This window comes from Oryzias melastigma, linkage group LG19 (assembly GCF_002922805.2).
Source record: "Oryzias melastigma strain HK-1 linkage group LG19, ASM292280v2, whole genome shotgun sequence".
NCBI lineage: Eukaryota > Metazoa > Chordata > Actinopteri > Beloniformes > Adrianichthyidae > Oryzias > Oryzias melastigma.
Genome location: NC_050530.1, coordinates 3,715,660 through 3,725,994, shown reverse-complemented (window position 1 = coordinate 3,725,994; position 10,335 = coordinate 3,715,660). Strand labels below are relative to the sequence as shown.

The following is a 10,335-nucleotide window of genomic DNA, read 5'->3' as shown; positions in this document are numbered from 1 at the left end:
AAAAAAAAAAAAAAAAAAGATTTTTTTTTCTGTTTTACCAGTGGAGGAAAAATGAGAGAGAAAATTAAACTGAAGATTTTCCTCACTGACTTATAGGTAGCAATGTGGGTGGGTTCGCTATGCTTTTCTTTTTAAGGGGGGGTTGCAACATTTGGCCAAGCGTGTGCAAAGTCGTCCCATGTTGGTGGCATGTTGTTTGAACAAGTTCCGAGAGAAAGCGGTCTCTTAACAGCCAAAACAGACTTTGAGACCCAGTTAACTGTTTCCATCCAACTGATAACCATCTCTACACACCCTCCCGCCCCCCCACCACACACTTTTCTTCACAGTCTGGCACCATGCATTAAATCTATGTGGTCTTTCAGCGCACCCGTCCTGGCACACTTACAGGTTTCTTGTCAAGGAGCTGGTCTTAACCAGTGAAGCACAATGAACCCCAAAGCCTATTGTGACATATCAATAGAAAATCTATGATTAATTCTACCAAAGTGGCCTTGAAACTCTTCTTGAAGAGTCTTATAGTAACAATTTCTCTGTCATTCCTCTATGCAGGACGAAAAATTGGGTCATTGAAGTGAGGAACTGGCACGTGGCAGCTCCCAAAAACCATTTTCTCGCAGAAGCTAAAAGCAGACTCAAAGCAAATATTAGACAACACGTCAAATGATTTCTAGCATTTGTTTGTTCTACTATTTGATAGAAGACAATAGTTATGAAAAAACAAAGCATGTTATTTAGTTAATGGCCACCTCAAAGTAACATCATCATAGATATAAACTCTAAATAAAGTAAAAAATGTTGATAATTTTCAAGAAACTGAAACCCGAAGGTCTTGAAATCCTCCCTATTAGGTTGCTGCATTGACTACTGCCAATCCTGCTGCTATAATGGGTCTTTTACACTAACCGGATTGGTCCACACCAGATATGTTTGATTTGGCAGGTGTAAAAAGCTCTGGTGCGGACCAGAAAAGCCTGAAAACCACATTAACCGTGCAAGCAAGGGTCTTGGTTCACTTGCAGGTTAACTCTGCAGATATACCTTTCAGCTGATTGCAGAGCACCTTCAAACCACAAAGTAACACAGGAAAGTTGAAATGCCAAGAAGTGCAATCATTTTTAAAAAGTTGCAAAGCGTCTCATCAACTCGGACAAATCAAAGGGATGGACCAATAATCTCTCAAGTCACCCATAGGATTGAACTATTTCCGCACTATCAGACACACCAGATCTACTAATGAACTTATAAATGACATACCCAACTATAACTTGCATTAAGCGAGACAAAACAGTCAGACATACAACAGTGAGACTTTACGAACTCTAGAACTTGTTTGAAACACACTACACCCATCAGCTACCTCCGACCACCAGAGGGAGCCCTCGCCAGAGTTCTAACCCTACCGTCTCCTCACTACAACTCCCATCAGCCACTGCCACGGTTTCCTGTCTGCACAGCTGGTTTCTATCATCATCATAGCTATCTAGCATTTAAACCCATCTCAGCCACTTCTTTAGTGCGAAGTCTTGTTTTGCCTTGAAGACATTCTGAGCATTTACTCTCGTTCCTCACCTGTTTTCCTCGTTATTCTGCCTTGCTCCTAGCTTTTGACCTTAGTCTGCTTTGACTGCATCTCTGCCTTTTTCTCTCGCTATTAAAATCCACGTTTGCACATGCATCCAAATGCCTCTGCCTCTTCATCACAGGTAATCAGCAGCAGATAAGGCAGGATTTTTGGAAAACCAATAGGACCCTCAAGGCCTGTATTTGGACACCCCAATGCTACTTTCTAGTCATGTTAGCCGTGTTAGCATAGTCACAGTTCCTGTAACTTCCAACCTTGCTTGCAACAAAAAACAGACTTATATCACTAAAATAAATGTCACTGTGACTATGTCAACCTTGATAGTCACTTGTTTAAAAAAAACAGTCTGACAGCGCTATACATTAGCTCTAGTAGCGTATTCACAAAAACACCCAATCAAACATTTTTATCGTTCATCGTGTACCTCTGAGAATGGCTTCGATATCAACAAACACAATCAGTATGAGTCCGGGCCTCGACTTTGACACATGCGCTTTAGGTTGTCATTCTGTTGATTGTTGATCCAGTTAAATAACAGTCTGTATTTCATAAATATCTGTTTACGCAACGAATTACGTCCCGGTTGGAGGTTTCCAACATGAGGCAGCACTGGTCTGTGGCAAACACTCTGCACATCAGAAGCATGAACGGCTGCTTTTGCATAATTTACTTAATCCTCCCCAGCTTTTGTTGAGAATGTGAAAATATTGAAAGCAGCATTAGAATTTTTGGATCGCTGAACCACGTCCAAACTCTGATTTCTCGTGTCTCAGCAGTGGCCGGATACAAAGCTGATACATGTGCCTCCCGAGCAGAGATTTAGCCGGTTCTGCAGCACTCAGTCGGGTCAGAGCGTTAAACAGAACATGCATTTCTCGGCTCCTCTTTGTGTTTGACATGTCCTCATTGCTATACAGTACATGTTGCACTGCAGTCCGTGCTCTGCAGAGCAGAGTTATACTATAGTAAACTGCTGAGCAGTTAAGATTCAACACCAGTAACTTCCAGCGTAAACCTGGCTACAAGCAGAGGATGCAGCTGGGCTTAAGAGACCCAAGAGACCTTTCTATCCACCCTAGAAATGTGCAGAGGAAACTCTGTGCCTCACGATACAAATCTCTACACAGCAGTTGAGTGAAAGGGGTTGAGTCCATCCAGTTTGCATGAACACATGTGGTAGGCATGCCAGGCCTGGGTTTCACCTGTCAGAAGGCAGTGGAACAACTCCATCCACGATTCTCTCATGACAGCAGCTATTTTCACTATTTTTTTTTTTATTTTCTTTAAGCACGACTCCTTCAGTTCGTATTTGCTTGCATGCCTGTGTGTCCCATGTCACAACCAGCTCCCTCAGCTCTGCACGTCTCACTTGTGTGGCGATGGTGACAAGTGACACAGTTTAGTGTCACATATGGCTTTCATATGAGAAAGCCTTGAAGGCAGAAGAGGAGACAAGGAGGATACTGATGCACTCAGTCTCTCTGCGGTGGTGTCACAGTTCTCCAGAAAAGATGAAACACAAGCGTGAGGGAATCATGAAGACAAAATATGCCAGGAACTGTCTGTCTTACGGCCTTTTGTCCCATCGTTTGAACATATTTCTACCAGTTTTTTGAAAACTGTTTGTCTGAGAGACAGAAAAAAACTTTAATTCTTTTCATAAAGCAAAAGCTTCAGTTTTGGACCTTAAAGCCAATAGATTTAACTTTAGAATTCATCAAAAAATAAAAAAAGAAGGGAAAATATAATCAGCTAAGCTCATATTTTACCTGCATGAATTCAAAATATATAGTAAAAAATTTTACATATTGCACTATGAAATGTTCAGCTACATTTTTATCTTAAAATCTCACTCTGATCATCTTTTGATCTATTAAAAAATATATGAATCTAATAATAACGATTATCCATTATTGAGCTAAAATCATTTAATTAAAACTTAAGGACATCTTTTCTGTAGATCTGCAGTAGTTCAATAGAAATTGGAGTTGTGGGCGGGGCAATTCATGTGGAGCAACTCCGCCCCCTCTTCCCCTCCTCGTTATTGAGAGCTCTCTGTTTACACTCCTTCCTGCTAGCTTACAGTATGGATTCAAACTGCAGAAAAAAATATGCCCTTTATGATTTTCAATAAAAAAAATGTTTATTTTAAAGAAACATTTTATAATTTCTTGGCTCATTAATCTTTTGTCATGTTAATTTTTATAAAATTCACACATGAATACAAAATAATTAAACCATTTTAATTACTTAATTTGAAAACAAAAAAATAATTAAAAACTTTTGCCTGTGCTACTCTAAAATGGGCTATAATAATATTGATTTATACACTTGTAAAAAGAATCTTATAAATCCAATTTCATGATTACAAATTAAAAACACTAAAAAAGAAAAACTAAATCTTTAAAGTATTCAATTCCAATTATTTAGATTTTTTGTTAATGTTTAGAAAGTAAGGAGGCACTGGTTCCATCTTCAGAGGCTTTGGAATGGCTCAGCCATGGAATTGAACTCAAAACCATCCAGTTTGTGGGTGGACACTCCACCTCAAGACCACTGAGCTAGTTTCTTCATAGGAACTTGATCATCCTAGAAGTTTATAACTGTATTCCCAACCTATAAAAAAGAACTGTGGGAAGCAATGTGGAGAACCATATCAGAGCTCCAATAGCAGGAGGAATATATGTATTTCAGGAAAAGAGGATAAAAAACGTGCACAGTTGGGCGTCTTTCAGTGAAATGCACGACTTTGCCTTAATGCTCCTGACAGTGCTGCAGCTCCTATTGTGATCAGGTGCAGCGTTCCTCTTTGTTAAGTGACTAAAGGCTGCAGAGCAACCAGTGATGGGAGACGTTTGAACAGCTTTTTCACAGCAGGACGTGCAGGACTGGTCACGCAATGATAGGACGGTCTGACTGATTAAAAATTTATGTTAAAAAAACATTTAGAAAAAAAATGAGAAAATATTGGTTTTAGAATTTTATTTGAGAGCATTTATTTGAAAATTATATTTGACCAGCTTTTATTTGTGGATTTCTTATTTATCTTTATAATAAACTTATTTAATCTAAAATAAAATTTGGCAGTATATAAAATGTTTAAATTATTATTTATTTTTTGAATATGTTTATCACTGGAAGAAACACTCACCAGATTCGTTCATATCCACAAATGCAATTTTATATTTAAAAACCTTATTCAATCTTTTTTTATTTTAACTAAAATATTATATTGAATGTGGGAAATCCTCTTAAGAGTTATCAAGGCTCGGGATGCTTTGGCTATTGGATGCATATTTTAATGTTTTATTTATTTAAATGAAGTAATTTGACATAATTTAAATTGAAATGGTTTTTTAAATTTTTTATCCATGTATCCTGGCTACTGTTGGACACACGTGGGGCACAACCTGGTCCTGTAGCTAATATAATTGTATTTAATTTAATTAAATTAATTTAATTTATTATTTTTTTATTTAATTAATTTTTAGTTCTGATTTTCATTTTATTTATTTTTTTCTATTTTTTTATTTTATTCTATTCCGTTTAAATTCAATGTATTATTGTTTTATTTTATTAATAATTTAACTTAATTTAATTTTTATAGTAAATTGTTTATTTTATTTTACACTTTTTCTTATTTTTATTATATTTATTCCAATTTAATTACTGTATTTATTGTATTTTATATCATTTTTTTATTTTATTTTATTCAATTTTAAATTAATTATTTTTTATTAATAACTTAACTCAATTAATTTAAATTTTTTTTTTTAATTTTATAATGGTTTGTTTTTGTTGTCTTATTTATCCCACTCGCATCCATTTTCGCTTCTTTGATTAATTTATTGATTTCTGCACATTAACAATAAAAATATTTAAATATTCTAGGATCAAAGATTTCCTTTTCCCACCTTAACAACTAATAATTCATGTTTGCCCCCAAACCAGAAAACGTCACAGACTGTTGGATGCATTCCAGTGAAGCGTGAATAAACTGCAGGGAAGCGCATTAAAAATGCAACTCAACAAATGGTGCGCCATTCCCGCTGTAATCCAGCAGAGAGGAGAGCGCACATCTGGAGAGCGCAGGACGTCCTCTGATGAGGACCAGCTTTCCATATAAGGAGATGGGGGCGTGGTCAGTGCAGGAGCTCCCAGCACAAACGTGACTGCAATGGTTGCTTTTCCGAAAGCCGAGACAAACTTGCCACCACCGTGAAGGCGACACGCCGCCCCTTCACCCACGGTTTGTGCGGGACAAATACTATTCAACCGACACTCGCGAGCGGCGCCGCGTGGAGGTCTTTGAAGGAGCCGACAGAAAAGTTTCAAAAGAGACAGCCGCGGTTTGAGAGGACAGCCGCGCGACCAAACTTCCACCAGCGATCTGAGGGGAGCGGGAGGAGGAGTCAACAGGTCCCAGGTATTGCCCTGCATGCACTTGTCATTGACCGTCTGTCAAACACCTGACGGCAGGTGTTCTGCTCCGGAGAGGGCGAGCGGGGTGTTACGTGAAAAAGTAGTCCTTTCACCTGACTGATTTTGAACGCATCACACATATAGCGCGCGCGCGTGACAGTGCTGTCATCTTCATTTATCAGATATGAACTCAATAACCTGCCGTAAACCTGATTTTTAATGCCGTAACGCTCAAAAATAACAGCGAAAAGGCTAAAACTAGCATACTAAGCTAACGGTTTTTTCTTCTTCGTGCTTGTAAAATGTAAACACACATAAGCTGATATCTAGTTTCACTTTGGAAAATTCAAAACATTAGGAGTTGGTGCGTTTGGGTACAGCGGAAATATATTTTGATTGTTGACGTGGTGCGTTCACGAAAATCCGTAAAAAAATAAAATAAAATCCCTGGACATGTTAACTTTCCACGAGTGAACAACGTCCTCCATCCGCCGTCACGAGCTGGAAACTTAATGACCCGCGACAAACACGCTGTCTCCTGTCACACTGCAAGCCGATGAAACGTAGCCGGGGCAAGCTGGCACGAACCCCTAATTTATTAAATTCATTAACACCGCTGATGATGTCCTGACGGGGAAAATGTGGCTGTTCCACGCCTTTTCATCTCGTCTAATTAAAATGCCAGGACCCTGGAGCATAGGAAATCTTAACTCTAATCTGTAACTCCTACTTTGCGTGAACGCCTCTTAATGAAGATGCAGATTTATGATGATTTTATCTGTTTTGTTTTGTCAGGTGCAAAGGACAAATTGATTTTTTGGAGGGTACGAGACCTTTTCCCTGACAACCTGTGAGACTCTGAGCATTAAATAAAAAAAAAAGTGTCACCCAGTAGGTTGAGGGTTTTCCCACCCTGTCACCTCCTCTGCAAGTGTTATTCACAGCTAAATGCTGTGCCCTTGCCCCCAATTGGCAAGGACAGGACACAAATATGATGTTTTTTTATGTATTGTTTGACGCGTACTTTCAACAAACGTTTTTTTTTTTAAAGGCGGTAGCACGGGTGTTTTCTGTCAACGCTGGCAAGCTTCTGCAGGAAGTTGGTTTTTCGTCTTACGGTGCTAGTCGCAGGCCTCGCATGCCGCAGTTTCACATGGTACACCAAACGCATCATCGGAGCGGAGATTGTGACACATTGACACCTTGCCGGTGCCCCCACCTCCTCATCGCGTCCCTCCTCTTGAGATTGTAAAGTCGAGCATAAAAAAAGGTGTTTCTGTTTGTCTGTGCTGCAGAGGTGAGTCACGAACCTCTGCAGAGTTCTATTTGGGACGGGTCGCCTGTGGAATATCTGAAAAAAGTTGTTTGGATTTCTGTGCACGATCCAATTGTTCAGCGTCTGAGTCATTTTGTGACACTAGAATCATCTGTCGAGTCTTTTCGGTGACCTATATTTGTGCTGCACTATGTTTTTCTCTGCATTTATGATGTAATTTGCAGCTCGGTGGATGTTTTGCTCCATTAAAAGGCAAACAGGAAACACCTCAAGATTGAAGAGATATGCTTTTGGGTATGTTTGGACCTGGATTTCTGTGAAGACGTCTGCAGAGTGCCTCGTGGTTTGGATCTGTGGTGGTCTGTTGCCACAGCAGCCGGCTTGCAGCCCTTTAGCTGACGAGCAGGGCTGACTCACAAGACTGTGGCCGCGCGGCACAAACTCATCAGGCGCTGACAGATGAGGCATGCTCCTCACAATGGCAGCGCGCTCTGGAGATGCCACCCAACGCTTATTTAATGGTAAACACCTCTCCCCGTTCCTGCGCTGTCCCACCCACGTGCTGTCACTGCTATGACAGCTATCTTTTTGAATTAGGAAGCACTTAAAGCTGAAGCAGCCACATTCTAAACAGGAAAAACTGTGTAGGAGTGTGTTCGGTTTTTGAGAATCGGTTTTGATGTAATCAGTGTTTTACTACGGGAAAAAAAATAGAATATGAGCATGAAAATAACAGAGAAATACTTCTACACATAGAGTACAGTGAGCCATTAATCTAGACTTTCAACCAGTAAAGCCACCCTTGACCCAAACTAAAGAGTCTGCAAGAATAAGTAGAAATAAATTGGGATATTAAAGTGTTTTTTTCTGTGGTGCCCAATGACGTAGTCTTTGCCTCAGGGACTGGAGCTAGTGTGGGAAAAGTGGGAGAGAAAAAGGGTGGAAGCCAATATCAGGAGAGTGTAGCCGAGGCTGAGTGGGATTTATTATTTTGTATTTATTTGATTTGGAAGGGAGAGCGGAGCCGCTGCAATGTTGGGATGGTGGAGCTTAAAGACCCACTCTGATGAAAATTGGGTTCTTGGTGTTTTTTAGCATGTTTTTCTGACATTTTTTATCATGATGGAGGACACATATAAAGGAAATTAATCTCAGAATTGCATTTCTGAGAACAGGTTGTGTAGTTTGGTCAGGGGTGTGACTTATATAAGATTTTTGGAAAATATATAGGCTCATATATTCATTGTTTTTTCACTGATAGCCGCTAGAGGGCGCTGTAGGTGTGTGTATTAGTATTTGCTACTGACAGCAACGTAGAAGAAGAAGCGTCGACTGAAACAAAGGTGGAGGAGAATATGATTGTTTTCTTCAAAAAGTCTGTAGTCGAATCCAAATTCTTCCCCCACTGCCACATTTAGCTCTCCAAACAAAGAGTTATGGTAAAATATCACATTCAAACGTTACTCCTGCTCAATGATGTCATCAGTAGTCGCCATTCGGCTACAAAAGTGGGGAGCAGCTAGCGCTCAAAAATACATAACAGCTTTGGTTTTATAACTTTAAAAAGGTCATGCAAAAACAACAAGTCATTAACCAAGTCCACCTGAAAAGATGGGTCTAAGAAAGGTTCCTGGTCTGCTTGCTCGTATTCAGACTGAAACTTTGTTCTGGATTATCGGGGTAAATTAACTCTGGTTCATTTTAAGTGGACCAAATATGTCCCGTCTGAATACACCCTAGGATATTTTTCTTCTTTGTATTGAGACAATACAAAAAAACACCCTCTTTTTTTTTTCTTCTTTTTTATGTTTTCCCTCCTTGGACTAATGCTGGACAGCAAGTCATCAAACTGGATCACACAGAAACAGAAGTACCGCTGAAAGCGGCCGCCATTCAGACGCAGCACCTGCAGTAGACAGTGAACCTCTCTGAAAAAAAAATAAAAAAAATTACTTACTTATCTCATGAACCCAGACATGGAGTGGAGGCGTGTTTACTAATGCTTTTGTTGAGTTCATTAAAATAAATAAACCTGATCTATCAATTTTATTTGTCTTCAATTCATTGAAACTTAAATATGCATGTATAGTCATAAGGGTAAAAACTTTTAACGGTTGCTCCTCCCACACTTGTCTGGAGCGTAAAGTTTCAGAACACACTTGAGGGGTCATCTGGAACCCACAAGACAGCGCTCTAAACTTTCACTGATGTCTATGGCAGACCAACACATTCTCAGTTCCAACCCGTCACATATTGACGTTTGGTTAAGGACCCCTCCATGTCACTTTTTGACACTTTGGGTGTCCCCAACTCGTTGTTTCTTGACTTCCCAGCTGCTTGTAAAATCAAAGGTCCACAATCCTTGGTACACAGTACTGTATGCTGGTCCTCTGGAAGCGGGCGGTACTGGCACCCAACAATAACCCAGTACCGGATGCGGTACTAGATGCGGTACTGGACCCAGACCAGTACCAGATTTGGTACCGGACACAAACTGGGGCCATACATGAACTGGTATTGGGTTAGGGTATCGGTACTGGGTTAGGGTACTGTTGCATCCCAGTACTGGACCGTTCCAGTTCATGGCATGGAGGTTGAGGACCCGTGATGTTATGGGAACAGCCAGCATGTTAAAAAACAATGCATTGGGGACACCCGAAACATCAAAAAGTGACGCGGAGGAGTCCTTAGTCATATGTCAACATGTGATGAGTTGAGAGTGAGAATGTGTTGGGCAGACATGAAATTCCTATTCACCTTTGTCTACTTATGTCTTAGGAGGGATAACACTGCAGTGAAAGGTTGGGGTCATCTGGACCCCAGAAGATAGAAAAAAGGGTTAGACGAGCATCGAGCAGCAAATTAAATGCGGGAATGGTGTTAGGTGTAAATACATCAATACCCTAGGTGTGGCGGAGTTGTTTAGAAGTGTTGCTTCTTTCTCCCAAAAGTGCAACTTTTGCATGATTTTTTTGTTCTTTATTATGCTTTAAATCTTTTCTCCTGCGACTTATACTCTAGAGCAGGGGTATTCAAATCCAGGCCTCGAGGG

The 10,335-nt window shown here is 40.1% G+C and overlaps 1 protein-coding gene across 3 annotated transcripts in view; it reads left to right on the top strand.

The window, feature by feature from the left end:
- Positions 1-10,335, top strand: part of raraa (retinoic acid receptor, alpha a) — a 296,464-nt gene that overhangs the window by 49,022 nt on the left and 237,107 nt on the right. For 2 of the 3 annotated variants that reach the window (XM_024284346.2, XM_036217293.1), the window contains exon 1: positions 5,445-6,011. The exons of the other annotated variant lie outside the window; for it this stretch is intronic. The gene's annotated coding sequence lies outside the window, so the exon portion shown is untranslated. Of the gene's footprint in view, positions 1-5,444; positions 6,012-10,335 lie in introns of those variants that run through there. 3 annotated transcript variants of the gene reach the window in all.